The sequence below is a fragment of the Epargyreus clarus genome, unplaced genomic scaffold, assembly GCF_041222505.1.
Source record: "Epargyreus clarus isolate Ecla_fem2 unplaced genomic scaffold, WU_Ecla_fem_2.2 ptg000032l, whole genome shotgun sequence".
Lineage (NCBI taxonomy): Eukaryota > Metazoa > Arthropoda > Insecta > Lepidoptera > Hesperiidae > Epargyreus > Epargyreus clarus.
In genome coordinates this window covers 5,848,177-5,867,544 of record NW_027332237.1, presented here as the reverse complement: position 1 = coordinate 5,867,544, position 19,368 = coordinate 5,848,177, and the positions used below count along the sequence as shown (strand labels likewise).

The 19,368-nt window shown below is 36.1% G+C and overlaps 1 protein-coding gene across 1 annotated transcript in view; it reads right to left on the bottom strand.

The window, feature by feature from the left end:
• Poxn (paired box pox-neuro) overlaps window positions 1-17,283 on the bottom strand; it is an 84,678-nt gene extending 67,395 nt beyond the window's left edge. The window contains exon 1 of the mRNA XM_073090318.1: window positions 17,065-17,283. The gene's annotated coding sequence lies outside the window, so the exon portion shown is untranslated. The remainder of the gene's footprint in view (window positions 1-17,064) is intronic.
• Between the last annotated feature and the right edge of the window lie 2,085 nt (window positions 17,284-19,368).

The following is a 19,368-nucleotide window of genomic DNA, read 5'->3' as shown; positions in this document are numbered from 1 at the left end:
TCAGAGCGGACTAGCAGTTTTACGCGGACTTTACAATATTTTTAAATTACGAAAATACAGATAGGTCAAAAATCATTAAAATGCAGTTAGGCCAATGTGGTTCTATCAGCCTCATATATAAATTTGCGCCGTATTATCATCAACCCATTACAGTCCCACAGCTGGGCACGAGTCTCGTCTCAGAATGAAAAGTATTAGGCCGGCTCAGAATGAAAAGTATTAGCATAGTCCACCGTGCTGGCCAAGTGCGAATTGGTAGACTTCACATACTTTTGAGATTTTTTTTATAAATCTCTCAGGTATGCAGGTTTCCTCACGATGTTTCCTTCACCGTTTAGTAAGTGATAATTAATTTATAATACGCACATAACTTTGAAAAATCAGAGGTGCCTGGGATTTGAACCTCGGACCCCTCGATCGAGAGGCCGAGCTTAGCCACTAGGCTATCACTGCTTACACTTGCGCAGTATATAAGTATCTAAATGTAAATAAAGCTCACACCATGGTATTGGTGCGAGGGGTGGTCGCGCGCTGTGTGGCGCAAATGCAAATCCGCTCGCGTCGGTGTCGCTATCTCTATCTGCGCGACATGGCCCCGGCGGCACCGCCTCACACCGTAGCGTAACGAGCGAGGTTTATTTCTTTTATTTTTATACAGTAATTTAAAGGTGCGCGGGCATTTATTGTTTCTAATAAGAAAAGAAAAAGATACAGGGACAACACGAATATCGATGATATAATTACTCTCTATGTTTCTAGTTTTACCAGTGGAAATAATACCAATTAAGACTTAAGTATTAAGGATTAATTTAATGGCCCGTTTAACAACTGTTTTTGTATTTATATTTTTTACGGTATCAACATTATTTTCTGTTCTCAAACTTGCTTTTTTTATTTATACAAGCTTTGTGCAATTTTGCGACTACAATGCGACTTTAGAGAATTAAATCTCAAATATATTTTATAATTACTTTCTTAATTAACATACGGAGCCCCTTTGTGAAGTTTTACGCCTTTCGGCCCACCAGTTTAAATTTCATTTAAATCAATGTTGAAGTTCTACTAAGTAAATTAATTTATCACGAATGAACATCACTATATCACTGCAATATGTAATTAAAAATCTATAAATATAAACATTTAAAATCCAACTTAATAAGCCAATGCGTCGCACAAAGTTAATGGCGGGTTGGTCGCGCGCTGTGTGGCGCAAATGCAAATCCGCTCGCGTCGGTGTCGCTATCTCTATCTGCGCGACATGGCCCCGGCGGCACCGCCTCACACCGTAGCGTAACGAGCGCACTTTATTTTTATTTTATACAGCAATTTGATTCTACGAAGCACACATTTATAAGGCAATTTGAGTTATTGTAAAAAATAACGTAAGAAGAACGAAGATTAGCTTTCGTATTAAAGTATTTATAATAATAATAATAATAAGCACAAGTAAATGTAATAGAATCTGCGATTAAAATAATAGCTAGTTACATAAATGGTAGCCATAGTTAAGGTTCTTGAATAAAAATAAACAAAATTTACAACATGACAAAAATATGACTTATTATAACAAACTATCTATACTTAAAGTGATTTCAAAATCTTAATAAGTCCTAACAAATACATCATATATTCATATAATGAAAGAATGTAGTGTACATTTTAACGCATGTAACAGTATTTCGGTTACAATCTAATGCAAACTCAAAATACTTTGTTAAAGAAGAATTAAGCATTTTTATCAACACCCAATAGCGCGGTGGTCGCGCGTTGTGTGGCGCATATACTCGTATGCAAATGTGTTCGCGTCGGTGTCGCTATCTCCGCGACACGCCACCCGGAGCCGCACCTCACACCGCAGCGTATCCAATTGGAGATATCTTATTTATTTTTATAAACGGATGCTAGGATAACGGATGTGTGGATTCACACATAAATAAATAATAAATCTTTCAAAGTATTATCTTCAGCTAGGAATAGAACTCAGGTATTTCTAAAGTAGAACCAATGCAAAACTGAGTTACCAATACATAATGTAAAAAACAAAATATCTCTACATGATTTCAGTGTACTGACATATAATACTGCTTAAATATTTCAAATAATCGTTAAATGCAAATGTAAACCACAAACACCGATTTATAAAAAAATATATATCCTGAATGAATCTTAAAATATAAATTCTCTTGAAATTACAACATCTTGAGCGAATATTTCAATGAGGCACTAAATTAAATTTCATAATTGTTACGCCGTTACAGTACAGTGTAACAGCTACCCCATTTAAGTATTACACTCTGTTTGCTATACGGATAATGAAGATATATTTATTCGTTAATGTGTCGAAACCGCTGTGGAGCCACAATCAAACGCCATCAGTTATTAATTAAACCCAGATAGCTCGCTCGGAACCAAATTACCGAGCTTAGTTTGTGCTGCGATATCTTTGTTATAAATACAAAGGTGCTTGCTTTGTACTTACTCAGTCAGTAAGTAACTTAGTAACTTTCACGTTTGCTCTAAACTATACTTTATAGATTAATAGTGTTTAAAGCAGCGACAGCTTGCTGGTTGAAACTTGGTATTTCGAAGTTGGACTCCGAGGTTCGAAGCCCAGACACCTCTGATTTTTCAAAGTTATGTGCGTATTCAAAACTAATTACCTATCAATTGCTTTAACGGTGAAGGAAAACATCGCCAAGAAACCTCTCCTGAGATATCTTAAAAAAAGATATCACTTGGCCAGCGCCACTTGGAACTAAACTAATGCCTCTAATATGTATGTCTCCCTTACCCCCTTCAAAACAGCAGCAGCGTTTACTGCTTTTATTTGGCAGAAATAGGTGTGGCGGTTGCAGCCGCCGGAGTTGAACCTCAGTGGGTTCCACTTTGAAAATGGTATGCGCGTACAGTTTACAGGCATGCCTAGTTTAAAATAAAAATTGAATCATTACGAGTTTCTAGTATCAACAGTTTTTACGTCCCATCATCAGATAGGGCTATGCAGGAACGCGGGAAATTTATTCATTTAGAGTAATTTAGAGATTGCGAGAAAAAACTAATAACGTAAGGTGCGGGTAACTGAGTTACTTAGATTGAAAATTTTCTCACAGACCGTGTTCCTTAATGACAATGTCGTTAGACTGGATCCTAGGTATGCAGGGTGGTATGCGGGAAATAGTTTAGTGCTGACAAAAAGTGGTATGCAAATCAAGTGAAGTGAAAATCTGGAAGGGATCTTACGTTTTATCACGGATGTCGAAAGAATATACGCAATCCTCGCAATCTATGCCATAAAAACATGTACTGTCTGTTTGTAATGTTGAAATAACGGGTTTTTACTAAATGTATAATATGAAACAGTTATTATATCAATGCGGTATTTAAGTAAAAAAATATAACAAAAAAGTCTTGTGTTTTTTTTATTTTTGACAAGTAAAGTCGTGGTCGGTCGGCGAGGTTGACATTATTTTTTCACCGTTTTGTTGAAATTGTTAAACTACCCCTATCAAAAATAGTACCACTTTGGAGGTTGTGTTCTTTACTGAACTGAACCTTTAGTATGAGTTTTTACCTTTTTACAAAAATGACTGTTTTTGTATTTGTTTACGTATTTGCCCATACATTTCCAATCAGCGCCCCTAGCGGACTGTATCAGAACTGATTCGAAATGTCCCATACATTTACAAACAAATACTAAAACAGTAATTTTTGTAAAGACGTAAAAACTCACATTAAGTGACCTTCTTCGCTGATCTATCTTTTGCAGTAATAAGTTAATATTTTATATTCATTTATTTATTAAAGTTCAATTGTGTTTATGTCATTCAAATTATACGAAGAAGACAATCTATCATACCACTCATCGTATGGACAAATAAGAAATAAAATATCCAACCCACTAATCTAAACCACATTACGCTTGTAACTCAGATTATAAAGTCCTAATTAAGCGCATGAGTGGCTCGAAAGCTTGCAAAAAGCTCTCATTATTTAGGTTGACATCAAAAAAGTCATTTGCATTTTCGTGCCGCATGAAATATCCTGATACTTGCTAAAGCTTAAAATTTTAATGCATTCGCACAAATCTACATGTATTTGTGGTCACTCGAATGGTTAAGGCAACACGATTATTAAAATAGTCAAGGTTTTTAGGGGAATTTAGAATATTTTTATGATTAGGTTCTTGAATTTACTTATTTATGTCCGTTGAGGACGAACAAGGGAGTTTCTACACTAATATTATAAAGAGAAAAACTTTGTTTGTATGTTTGTTTGTAATGAATAGGCTCAAAAACTACTGGACCGATTTTAAAAATTCTTTCACCATTCGAAAGCTTCATTATCCACGAGTAACATAGGATATATTTGATAAATAGATTTTGAAGCGGTACAAAGTTTGCCGGGTGCTAGTATGTAATTAAAGAAGAAAATGAGCATGCAATCCTGATGGTAAGTGACTATAGCCGCCCATGGATATCTGTAAACTATCCCAGATAGGATTAATCCTACCTGAGATCGGCCACACATGCCCACCCATGACGACTAAGTTTGAACTCCTTAAATGAGTATGTCTCCCTTACCACACCCATTAAACCAGAACACAACAGCGCTTAACACTGCTGTTATTAGGCAGTAGGTAGCGCGCTACGAGGACTCCGGTTGCGTTCCTTTGGATATCCCGGAGATCTCCGCGCAGCGCCGAGGACGGCCATACAAGAATACCATATAACACGGCGTCGCTCCCACGGCACCGGGTACCTTTTGAAGAATCCCCCTCGTAAACAAAAAAGGCAATAATAGGTTTGGCTGTACTTTCTCCGGTCGAACCACAAAGGATTCTTCAACTAACCTAAGTCATTGTAATTATGATGTAGAGGTGATAATCATTTTACTTTAATTACTAAGTTTTAGTTAAATTTACTTCCTTATTATCCAATAGAGGACTAAACTTTGTTACGTGAAACTTTGTACGGGAAATAACTAAACATGTCCGTTATTGAATAATGCAGTGTTAATGACTGTGTTTACGATCGCTTTATGATGCTGTATGGTTCCTTTTCATTGTATAGACGTCAATATTTCAACCACAATAAAAATATAGAGAGGTCATAACCATCTTGCAAAAGACTATACGACTATTATCGATGATCTTTCTGAGATGGTGTAACTCTATGGGGTTGTATTTCGAAAGCATACACAAATATCCCCTATTCACTTTTTTTATAATATAGGAGTAGCAGACGAGCATGCAGTCCACCTGATGGTAAGTGGCTACTGCCGCCTATGGACATCTGTAATCAACCCCAGATAGGATTAGATATTCCTACCGGAGGTTCACCACAGATGCGCCGCTACAAGTGAGGACTAAGCTGGAACGCCTCGGAACGGTATGTCTCCCTTACCACACCCTTCAAAACAAAGACAGCAGCACCTAATACTGCTGTTATTAGGTAGAAATAGGTGTGGCGGTGGTGTCGCCGGAGTCCGATCACAAAGGGTTCTACCACCTTACAAACAAACACAAAGCATACACAAATACCTCCTATTTTCTTTTACTTTAAATTGACCTAAGGCCTTCCGTGATTGGTACCTAGTTTGCCTTAAGGATGACAAGGTATCTGACGAAACGACTCTTCTATGTACGAGTAATATTATTTACAAATTTCGATAGGAGCAACTTATGTAAAAAACAATAATTATCTACTTCATTCTATTTTGATTCATTTTGAAGGTGGTAGAACTCTCTGTGCTTCGACTCTGAAGACACCACCGCTATACCTTTGCCTAATAACAGCAATGTTAAACGCTGTTACGTTCCGGTTTGAAGGGTGTGGTAAGGAAGACTTACTTATCCGACGCATTCCAACTTAATTCTCAGGGATAACAACGTAATCTTATCTGGGATTGATTACCGACGTCAATGGGCGGCTGTAACCACTTACCATCAGGTAGACAGCCAGCTCGTTTGCTACGTCAATATTAAAAAAAATCAATGTAAACTGGACCATCATGGTAGACTGGATGAGCCTATGTTTTGAAGAAGAATCCATGGGTAACCCTAAAGTAATTACAGTTAAACTGACTAACCCATCCGAACCCCACGTAGGTTCTACATAAAAACAACATTGTAGAGCTGTGAATTTTATTGACTTCACGCTTATTTGCAGGTTTATAATGCAAATTTATTGCGATTTTATAATGTAAAAATACGCACTCCTTCGCATTACGATGCTAATTAGATACAAAACTATATAATTATTGAAATTAATGTACTGCAAACTTCACTCAACTTAACTTCATATTTCTGGTTTAAAACACCTTATTATTATAATTTATTACGCAAAATGGCGTATCCAGAATCAAGTAGTTTTATTATATCTACTTATAGCTTATCTAGTCGCTAAATAATTCCGTTTCTAGGGTTCCGTATCCAATTGGTAAAAACGGAGCCCTATTACTTAGACTCCGCTGTCTGTCCGTCTGTCACGGGGCTCTATCTCCTGAACCGTAATAGAAACACACTTGATTTTTTTACAGAGTAGGTGTAAGGGTGGCTGCTATAACAACGAATACTAAAAAAAACCGCTATTTCGACGTTTTTCGCTTTATCTATGGAACTGTAAAAGGTACACAGTTCTTCGGTACTTCAATAGCTGCTATAATAACAAATACTAAAAACAAAAAATATGAAAAAGGTGCTACGGAACCCTCCGTGTATGAGTTCGACCTGCACTTGGCCAATTATTAATCTTAATTTTATGGAAATATTGTTAATATTTCGTCTAAAATATTTTAAACAAATACTATACGAAATAAATAGCATAAAATTAAATTAAATTTAAGTGCGAAATACTGTTTATAATTGTTTCCTGCTTAATATATCACAGATAAGACTGAACTATCGCAAAAGGCTATATTTTAAGTCTTTTGTTTTGTCAGACGTAATTTAGAAAAGCACTGGAGCGATTAGAAATAAGCGTAGAGGCGTTGGCGTTCTAACTTCGCCATTTGGATTAATAGGTTTTGTGACTGATTTCAAGTAGAAAGATATTTGAATATGGTAAAATATTTATAGTAATCATCTTCAACCCATTACTGTCCCACTGCTGGGCACGGGTCTCCTCTTTGAATGAGAAGGATTAGGCCATACTCCACCGCGCTGGCCAAGTGCGTAATGGTAACTTCACATACCTTTGAAAACTACTTTTTTAGGTTTCTCAGGTATGCACCTCACGATGTTTTCCGTCGCCGTTTTAAACAAGCGATAATTAATTTCGAACACGCCCATAATATTTTGAAAAATCAGAGGTGTGTGCCCGGGGATTTGAACCTCGGACTTTCGATCCAGAGGCCGAGACTGTTTGTTCAATGTCCTTAGATATATATACGACCTAATAGCCAGAAATTGAACTACGTAGGTATATCCAAAAACGGGATATTTACCTTCACTGGAAACAGCTAGACACCCTGAGATACTGTCCCGCCCAGAATGCACGTATGGTCACATTAGATACACGCCCTTTTACTAAATAACACAAAAACTAACTATAACTCAACTGCATTTACTATTAACGTCATACTCATTTATGTTTGGTATTATTTTTTGTTGCAGTTCCATTGAAATGTCTCTTAAACGAGATGACAGAATACTCCTACTTAAGAGGTAATGTATGCGAGCCAATCAACTTACATCGTTAATTACAATGCATTACGCTAAACGTTTAATTAGTACACTTGTTGATTGTATACTTTAACATTTTACGTTTTCTGGGACGTTTTTTTACTTTACATTTTTTTATTTTTTCCTATCGGAACTGGAATTTACTTGACTAATTAACTATCATATTGACTGCGCATCGCCAGTGCATCTATGAATATATAAATGTTCGGTAATACCAGTAAACAACAAAAATATGACTTGACTTATACATATAGATTAATAGCTCAATTATTCATGGATAACTGTCTTTTTTGTTTTAAAATATTATAGAATAGTATTTTATTGAAATGATAAAAACGATAAAATTAAAGTAATCTAAATCCATTGAAGTCATGTTATGGAGTTTCGGGCAGTACTGATCTATAAACAACAATTTGTTTAGATACAAGACTCAAAAGTATTCCATCAATATTATTTAAATAAATTAATTGAAATATATATTTCATTAAGTTTTATTAATAAATTAAATTTACCGTTAAATTAATTTGTTACATATCTCATGATTTTGGATACATTCAGGGATTTGGAATACATTCTTCTAGCACGGTATACAGGCTATCAACATCTTGTTAAAACACAATTACCTACGTTATAATCCGGTCAATTTTAAGTAACACATCCTGTAACTAAACAACATCCCGCGGCACGTTAATCGCAACAACGCCCGTAATACCTGTATTTGTTTGTAATTGAGCCGACGTTTACGGAAACATCCCGAAGCAGCTGTGATGACGTCACTCCTCATTAATTCCACTCACCCCCATTGCCTGAAGCTAAGTCCCTCAAATACCCCATTTTAACACCTCTTCTGTTCCTCATTTACTCAAATTAACACGATATCCTGGCATTTGACATGCAGCCGACGGCCGCGAGCGAAATCTGTGCAACTTCACACCCATTTTATTTCAACACGTTTCGAACGCCAGTAGTCCCCTATCCCTCTGAATTAAGAGCTAAATCACAGTAAAACAGCCGAAATTACACGCAATCACGTGTGGTAAGCGCTAACCATGACATTTTCCGATTGCCGCTCCCGTTCGCACTTACCCATTTTCCGGTAGGACAGACAAGGACGTCCAATTCAATTTGGTTCGAACGAGTTAGCGGGTATCGTTATAGAATGCTAATTACGTCGAATTACAGGGCGAAGTGAGTAGAGGTGCGAAAATTGGGTGTAAAAGTGCGGAGCTCTCATCAACATCTCATTATACAGTTGTTTGGGAGACACGCGAGCGAGCGTGTTTCGGGAACCATTGCTTTTTATAGCCGAATTTGATTGATAGGTGTTAAGTTTTAATATTTTAGAAAAGTATGAAAATGCTAAAAAGCAGTTAACAAACTCTACGCACTTAAGTCATGCTAATTACGTTTGCTGCTCTCGGAGGCTCCAACAAAAGCCAGATTTACTTTAGAACTAATTTAATTATACTAAAATTACAATAAAACTCTTATATCTAACTAAGCCTAGTGATTCATATCGAAGTTAGATTAAGAATACACATTTTAGTGTTACAATGTTTAAAGAAAACATTAATTGGTAATTGCTAAATTGCTAATCTGCAATAAATCTAGGTCTAAAGTCGGTGACTCGCCAATACACGTGTTGGTAGCGTCAGCGATCCTCTTAGGACTGCTATACGTAATTTGCTTGGGCTCCAAGTGGATGTTACGCACACACTAACACATATCTAAACACCCAGACCCAAAACAAATAGATATCGCTATTTAACATTCTCACCGCCTTGTAATTGAAGGAAGCCATTAAATGACTTAAACGGCTGACAGAATTGTCAGCCGTTCCTTCTCATTATGAGAGGAGACCCGTGACCAGCAGTGGGACAGTAATGGGTTGATGTTATATGTAAGAAGCTAAATAGCTTCTAGCTACATACTTCTTTCTATACGAAGGACCTTGTGCGTATTTTTGGTACGCCCTAAAGCCCAAATGGCCGGATGAGGTGTCGTCTTCGTCTTCGGATTTGTCTTAATTGTTGGAGTGACATAAGCTATATGTTTAAACGAGCTGGCCCGCGGCTTCTCTCGCATTACGAAGTAATATTTTCATCCCCTATTTTATCCCTTTGGGGGTAGAATTGATAAAAATCCTTCCTTAGCGGATGCCTACGTCATAACATCTACCTGCATGCCAAATTTCAGCCCGATCCGTCCAGTGATTTGGGCTGTACGTTGATAGATCACTACGCCAGTCAGTCACCTTTGAGTTATATATATTTAGATAGTCAGACTTTTAATTTTTTAATAATTATTCAAAATTATATATCAAATACTTGTATATTTAAAAAACGTAATAGGGTTTAAAGAAGAACTGTGCCATAAAATAGTAAAAAAAAAATTTTTAAAACATTTTATTTCAATTTTTCAACTCGGAGGTCGTAAAAGAAAAGTTATGTTTAACGGAGTTAACTGATAAAGTAAATTTGTCGTAAACTTATTTTGGTTAAGTTTAAAATCAAGATAACTTACTGTGTTTGTTAATACGTACTATTTAAAATTATTCCGTCAGTAATTAAATTATGGTTTATAAATTAGGGCATATTTAGAGCTTAGTAATTAATATATTTTTTTTTAACCTTGAAATTTAGTTATTTATAAACAATAAATTTAAACTTTTTTTTATAATATGGAGTAGCATACGAGCATGCAGTCCACCTGATTGTAAGTGGCTACTGCCGCCCATGGACATCTGTAAACCAGAACACAGCAGCGCTTAACACTGCTGTTATAAGGCAGAAATAGGTGGTGCCGCCGTAGTCGAATCACAAAGAGTTCTACCACCTTCATAAATGATACGGCAAAAGTTTAATAACTATGCTTTTATTAGCTTGACTTGTATGTACTCGTATGTATGAAATGTCCAAATAATTTAAAGTTTTGAACACTTATCAAGAACCGACGACAATATACAATTTTAATAATTTTGTCCCATTCTCCTCGAGATAATCAGGATTAACGAATTTCCTTGTGCGATTTTAGCGTGGTTTTTAGTTTTTAACTATAATTATTTAATCTATAAACTTTTTATTATTTTGTTAGCGTTCAGTATTGGCACAAGTGAATTTTTATCGCTACGTAGAGAGACAGTACCCTCAATCCTGGATAGTGTTCACTGAAAGGAAACATTCATTAATTTTTGAAGTGAAACAATGTCCACATTTAAAGAATTTTGCGGGAATAGCAAAACTAGCAAGCATTTATTTTTAAACTTTTATTTTTATATATAAGGAGTGACATAGGCTACATTATTAAGTAGTTGGGTTTTTATAACATTTCTGTAATTAACTTTGTTCATCTTGCAATACAGCACAGAAAGAACTCTGACCATTCAGACAGGACTTCTTAGAGTGATTTTCTATTTTGTATATATTCTAAAGTGCTTACAAATTACATAAAATGTTTTCATTAAATAGGAAAATGAACAGCACCACACCCTAAAACTAGTATTAAAATCAAACCAACCAATAAAAAATATAAGTTCAATAGACATTCAGAATCTTACGCAAACCGCCGATTTCCATTACGTTTTGGCCATTACTTATCACCCATAATATTTAATAGCAAACGAGATACAAATTGGTCGAATGACCAATTTACCCACGCCCTGAAAACCAGTCATTAAATAACCACGCCTTTATACATCTATATCTTATAATAAGGATAATGAGGTAATTCTGTTTTTTGATACAGCTAAAAAAGTCTATGGCGTCCAATCTATGACATTACGCTTTTATACATATGCAAAGAAATTTGCAAAAACCTCATATGTTTGATAAGTATGTCAATTTTATTTATAAACTTCATCGTATCTATATTCACGTATCTATATTCATTATAAGGCAGTGATAGCCCAGTGGTTAAGAAACTCGGCCTCTCGATCGAGCGGTCCGAGGTTCAAATCCCAGGCACGCACCTCTGATTTTTCGAAATTAAATTATGTGCGTATTAGAAATTAATTATCACTTGCTAAACGGTGAAGGAAAACATGGTGAGAAAACCTGCATACCTGAGAGATTTATAAGAATAATATCTCAAAGGTATGTGAAGTCTACCAATACGCACTTGGCCAGCGCGGTGGACTATGGCCTAATCCTTCTCATTCAAAGAGGAGACCCGTGCCCAGCAGTGGGACAGTAATGGGTTGATGATGATGAAATATGTAAAGAAATTTGCAACAACCTCATATGTGTGATAAGTATGTCAATTTTATTTATAAACCGTATTTGTATTCTTCTTTAACTACGTACCTATGATTTTAGATACTAAAAATAATGTTTCTAGTTTGCATTGGTGATGTTACATTTTTTTATAACATAGGAGTAGCAGACGAGCATGCAGTCCATCTGATGGTAAGTGGCTACTGGCGCCCATGGACGTCTGTCCACCCCAGATAGGATTAGATGCCTAACTAAAGTCGGCTTCAGATGCAACGTTACTCCTAAGGACTAAGCTGGAACGACTCGAAAAAGTCTCCACACTCTTCAAACCAGAACACAGCAGCGCTTAACACTGCTGGCATTAGACAGAAATAGGTGTGGCGGTGGTGCCGCCGGAGTCGAACCACAGAGGCTTCTACCACCTTCAACTCAACCTGACAATTTCATTTCTTATTCACTATTATGCTTTTATTTTTTGGAAATATCAGCGTCACGACCTAACACCATGAAACAATACAATCAGTTAGCAACTAGCCTTGGAGTCCAATAACCCAGCTTTTTACAAACCAACACGGTACTTGACCGACCCATTACTTTCCTCTTATCTCAATTAAATTTAATTTATTATAAACAAAAATGTGCGACTAGAGTAATACCGCATACCATTATGCCAGCGTGAATAAATCACAAAAATAATTTTAGCTTTAAAATGACACGCCTAAGGAAAGGTTAGTTGGCGTGCAATATTATGGTGTTTCAAGAATAAGAGTTATATTCCGATCGCACGAATTTTATTTTTAAAAACTTGTAACCCTCCGAAACGTAAACGAAAACGTTCGAGGGAATTTGTTGAACATTCAGACGACATAATTCGAGCTACTTATTTCCGTAACTTGACAGCCTTTTTAGGGTTCCGTACCCAATGGGTGAAAACGGAAACTTATTACTAAGCTGCTGTTTGTCCGTCTGACCGCCTGTCCGTCAGTCACAGGGTTCTATTTCTTAAACCATAATATATAGACACTTGAATTTACAATTTATACATAACGTTAGCCGCTATAACAACAAATACTAAAAATAAAAAAGTTGAATATATAAAAGGAGGTCCAAATACAAGAAATCAACGCCCAGATGTTACTATTAACGCCATCTATATTCACATATTATAATACGTTGTCAACGCACATAGTGTGCATCACACATCAGTAATATACAGAACTTCGAATACTAATATACTAATATTCCAATAATAATATAAATTACAAGGCTTTACTTGCATTTATATATAATTCGTACGACTAAATACTGTAAGCAAGAAAATATAGAATGGAAATAATTACCACAAAGTAAAAAATAATGAACGTTTAGTGTTACGGAAGCATCCATGTGCGAGTACGGCTCGTACTTGGCCAATTATTTAAATACACAAAAATGAGCGTGTGTTGTTCGGCATAGGAGGTATTTTCCAGTGTAGTGCTTCGTAGATACATCCTTATGGTCTAAGCGTGTTGTTCTGAAATTTTTCCTGGCTCGACGCGGTAAAATCACGTGGGAAAAGTCGACGGACACATGCAAACAGCGGTAATTCGAATCTAGCTCGAATTAAAAGCGCGGCTTGATAAAAGAACTGGCGTTATAATATTTGTTTGGTGCAAAGCATAAGCGTAGCCGATGCAATATAAAATTTTACATAAAAATATAACTGTTTGTTACATTTTACAAAGCACACGTACACCACATCTGCGTTGAAATTTGCCATAGATTTAAGATGCATGTAATTGTATTTTTGTAATTGTTTTTGTAATTAACCATTAATATTCTTTAATTTTATTTCTATGTTCCGAGGTGGGCGTAAATAGTGGCGACACAGTTCATACTATTGCCGCTGTTTACGACAATATCATTTGTAAAACTGTTTTTGCTTGAAATAAATCTTTAAATCTTCTTTTTAATCTTTACATTACGCAGTAATAGGAACCATGAAACAATAATATACTCGTATTTGTAGATTTAGATTTGATAGGATTAAAAAATTCTGTGATATTTTTTTAAGGATCCAATAAAATCTAGTACCTTTTTTAATTGATCTTATCATGTCGAAGCGATAATCTTATACAATATTTAAATACTCGTAAACAATTGGCGGAGTAATTTGCTAAACGATGGCGTGTATGTAGACGCCGCGCCCGAGGACTGACAAGTATTTTTTTATAATATAAGAGTAGCAGACGAGCATGCAGTCCACCTGATGGTAAGTGGCTATTGTCGTACATGGCCATCTGTAATCAACCCCAGATAGGATTAGATATTGCTACCTGAGGTCGGCGACAGATGCGCCGCTACCCCTGAGGACTAAGCTGGAACGCCTCGGAAAAGTCTGTCTCCCCTACCACACCCTTCAAACCGGAACACAGCAGCGCCTAACACTGTTGTTATTAGGTAGAAATAGGTGTGGCGGTGGTGCCACCGGAGTCGACCCACAAAGGGTTCTACCGTTTTTGATTCGCGCTGAAAAAACTGCCTCGCGGAGGATAGACAAGCGCTGTAGCGAGGCCGAGCATACATTGGGTTATTTATACACTCATCCTCGCGCCTACTTGTCTATACACTAAGTACTCTGGGATTAAAATAATTAAAAATACTTCATTAAAGACTATCCCAATACATACGAATTAAAATGGCAGTAATTACTGACATAGAACTATAAGAGATACCTTTTAGTTGTAGATACATCATGTAATAGGTGAAGGCGTTCATATTTAAGGTTATCTTCGACCGCTCAGAAAATCATTCCAACCCACTTATCAAGGGTGCAGCGGACTATGCTGCCCCTCTTCCTACCCGTCACAACTGCCGTCGGCCAAGAAATATCTTGACCGACGCTCCTAACAAACTCTCCACGGATGTGGAGAATCTTCTGGCCGCCCACAGGGGCGTTCAACTCTCCATAGAGAATCGTCTTCCCGACGATTCTAGTCTTATTCATGATACGTTGACACCTTCAGTGTCATCTATCCAGCGGTCGCTCTCTAGGGAGCGCCGCTAGCGCCTCTCGTTCCACAACGAGAGGTCGCTATCCGATGTCGGCTGTACGGTCCCCTCGGACGAATGCCTATTAAGGAGTTTTTAGTGGGATGGTCCTCCCTTCAGGAGGACCTTTCATTCAGCCCCACACGACGCAGGCACCGGCCGTCGCGGCCTGTAAGTGCTTGGATGCATTTTTTACTCCTCCCTCTCCGTAGAGGGTCAGCCCTTTTTCCACCTACATCTGGGCGCAAAAAAAAAAAAAATTAAGGTTAAAGTTTTATTAAAATTTATTTTTTCAAAAAAATGTGAACATTACAGACTAGTTCGTCCACTTACAACTTTTTACAAAACGTTAACATTTTTTTACAAGCTTTTGTTAACAATCTTTCTGCGTCCTATGTCTTGCGCCATACGTCTAAATAATAGACGTAAAAAACTAAACCTTACGTCCTTGCAATAAGAAGTGTAAACTGGAAGTCATTACAATGGAAAGCTGAGCTTGAAGAGATAATTATAATTGTTCTACCACACTTTGTATGGACACCGCGCTCGAATAATAGCAGAAAAGTACCTATTTCATACTTCATCTTCTATATTTATATAACTTAACACGTAATATGTTTCAAGATATAAAATGTAACAAAATGTATTTCCGTAAAACGTAACCCTTTCAAGTAATACGACATATCAACTTACATTACTTATAAACAAATGAAAAGTCAATTTTTAAACCTAAAATCCAGAAATTATAAAAATAAAAATTACTACTGGAAATACCTGATTGACGGAGTTTATTGAAAGATTATTAATAGCCGCAGATGTGTCTAATACTTAAAGGTTATTAAAATATTTGTGAATCCACTCCAAACTCACACCTACTTTTCTGCCTTATAACTCTTGTGTTAAGTACTGCTGTGCTCTGGTCTCAGGAGTGGCATACAGAAGAGCTTTCTGAAATGTGGCTCACCCTACAGTTAAGACCCAAGCAAGGTAAGATATCCATCCTATCTGGGATGGGATCACTTACCACCGGATAGACTACATGCTCGTTTACCTGCTTTACCAGACTTTAAAAATAAGATACTATTTACACTATTGTCATATAGGTATTGCTATTACGGTTAAACTAAAAACAGTTCTATTAAAATTTAAATAAAAAATGAGTAGTACTTTAACTTGATAAGGAAATAAACTTTCTTGCCCTAGGTATTAAGCTCACGTAAGGGAGTAATAATCAAAAATCCTTTCATACTTATTTAAGCAACTCCTGTGCAAAATTTCATGTTTTTAGACCACTGGGTTAAAGTTTTATTAGTTTATTAATTTGGGGGTATTTTTAATTATTAAAAAAAACTTTATACATAATAACTTGTTTAAATAATTAATTCTTTATTTATTTTGATATTTTGAAAACACTTTAATTATATTATTTAAAAAAATTCTATAGACAAAGAATGGTATAAGAAATCAACCTATAAATTTATATACAATGTACATATGCACAAAATATAACAACTTAACTAGCTTAAGTTAAATCTCATCTATATATTTAAATGTAGATAAAGTTAGGTTACAACTTATATATACCTATAGTTAAATGTAAATTAGGTGATTACAATAGGTAATGTGCTAAACGGTTTTCCGGTAAGTCGTGTAGAGTTTGAAGCTCGCGTTGATGTCTTTTCTTATCGCACTTTACGTTGGTAGAGATAGGGATGAGCGCTGAAGATTTTATCTCATACTCTACACATATAATTAAATGATAGAAAATATGAATTTATGCGTCGAATATTTTTGAATATTTAAATTTATTATCAATTATACCAATTCGATACTCGCTACTACGAGAAAACTTATTAGAATTTTTGTCTGTAGGTTGGTCCCTTCGCGCGCTGTTTTTAAAATATTATTAAGTTATTAATTTTAGTAAAAATAAAATTAAATGCTTAAGATTAAAATACATATTTTATATGCTAATTTGGTAGATATTCAAGCTTTAAGGCCGTTGCTTTAATATTTGAATATAAAAAGTGGGTACGTAAATTATATTTTAAGTAATGTTAACAAATGCTCTATTATAAAGAAACCGTAGATATAAAAACATACCAAATATTTTAAGTAAAAAACATAAATAATAAAACTTACCACAAACAGCGCAGAAATTACTGGACCAAACTAAAAACCATTATCTGAATACAGTCACTCAAACAGTCCGAGTCCAACACTAATTCAAACCTCAGCACTTTTAAAACAATTTTAAAAACTAAACATTCGAAATTCAATTTCGGTAACGAATTCGAAATTCAATCTCGGTAACGCATTCGAAATTCGAATCGGTTCCGTGACGCGACGCGTAAGCTCGAAGCGCGGATCGCTTGTAACGGTTAGGAGCGTGTCGCGGCAAACTCCGCCCACCACGGCACGGCACGGTGGGGACCGATACACCTCTTAGCTTCTTCACACAGTTCACACTTGCCCCGTACCTACTAGTGCAACCAGTTTGCTGAGCTATTACCTCCCTCCTGTGCCAAACAAAACAGACGTTCCAAGAGACGTTTGTATGCAAAGCACAGGTCTTGATAAACTGGTCGTTATCTATAATTGAATTTTTCACTCGCTACACGCTAAAGTGAGTCTTCTTACAACGGTTTAAGAATTGAACGACCGTTTTTGGTGTTTGTAAGTGAGCTTTCAGAGCATCTGGGCGGGAAGATAAAAGCCGTTTATAAAATTTAATACCCGTAGGTACAGCATAGTATATCTAAACGTTTTCTATCAGCGAAGGGCATTAAGCGAATTTATTTTAGGGGACCGTAGGAATTTATGTCATGACTCTGAATCCTGTTCTAGCTACTGCTGGGTAACGGATTTATTACGATTGCTTTGTCCTCGGTTGAGCAATTAAAACAATTACATTATACATGCCTGGGGAGTTATTTGATTCGTTTCATAAAATTGCCATTTATCTACGGAATCACAGGTATTTTAATAACCATTACAATGGTTATTGGTGGCTATTTTACGTAAATGTTAATTGAATCATTTTATTCATACTTTCAATCATAAGTATTGTGTATTAGAGATATTGCACCTAAATTAAGTTAAGACTAATATACTTTTTCAATAATATCGTCTAATTAATTTATTGAATCTATTATTTACTTACTTTTAAATGCTTAAATTATTGTTTGTATTTAACTACTAAGTAAGGTAATGTAGTGTCAAACATTGTGTTAGATTTAGCTAAAAAGTCGTTTAAAAAGATAAAAACGTTTAAGATCTAAGAAAATATAATTAAAATATTACCTACCTAATGACATAATACATCTAAAAATAATTAGGTATTAAATGTTAGCAACCGGAAAAGGTGAGTGAAGAACCCAGCACGACATCGCATGTATAAAAAAGATCAAAACTTTTTTTTATAACTTAGCATAGCAGACGAGCATGCTGTTCACCTGCAGGTAGCTAACTGGCTACTACCGCCCATGGGTATCTGTGACCAACCTGAGATAAGAATCCCAACCAGATCGACCACAGAGACTACACCTGCTACACCTGAGGAATAAGCTGAAACGCCTCGGATAAGTAGCTCTACTTTATCACACCCTTCAAATCAGAACACAGCAGCGCTTAACACTGCTGTTAGTAGGCAGCAAAAGTTGTGTCGGTGGTAGCCCCAAAATCAAACCACAAGGAGCTCTACCATCAAATACCTTAATCATATATTGTCGTGAATGCAAAAACTAGTTATAATTTCTGAGTTCGAGTTTAACTACATTTTTAGTCACCACTCAGTAGAGATATTATCATTGCTAGAGTTTTCCTGCAGCCATAACTATAGCGAAGCGTGCTGGTCATGGGAGGATACGTCTGTCTGTCTGTGACGTCTGTGGCCCGATTTAGAAGATATAGCGTTTTAGAAATCGCTTCTCTTGTGAATATTACAGGTGCGATATGTTGACTGGTAGAGCTATTTGTAGAGCCTTACATCTATAGCTAAGTTATCGACGAGATGCAATATTTTCTATTTTTTAAGTATTTTCTACTCCTGAAGACTAAGTTAGAAAGCCTCGTATAATCATCTCACGTTTCAAACCATAACAAAATAGCACCAATGTGATTAGACGGAAATAAGTTTGGTGCCTCTCTAGCAGAACCACGAATGGTTTTACCACCTTCAAAACATTTGTGATAGCAAATCTTACGTTTCTATTACTTTTTAGCAAAGAGAGACCTACCGCCTCCTGGGGAGGGATCATCCCACAATCGGAGGTTACCTAAATATATACTCGTATTACAAGATATTGAGAAAACTTCGATAGCGTGATTCAGGATCGTATACTGCCATCTCTTAATGAATTGCTGAAACTTAATAAATGCAAAACTAACCACTTACTTGTAGTATATAAAAGCTGTTAGAACCCTTTGTGGTTCGACTCCGGCGGC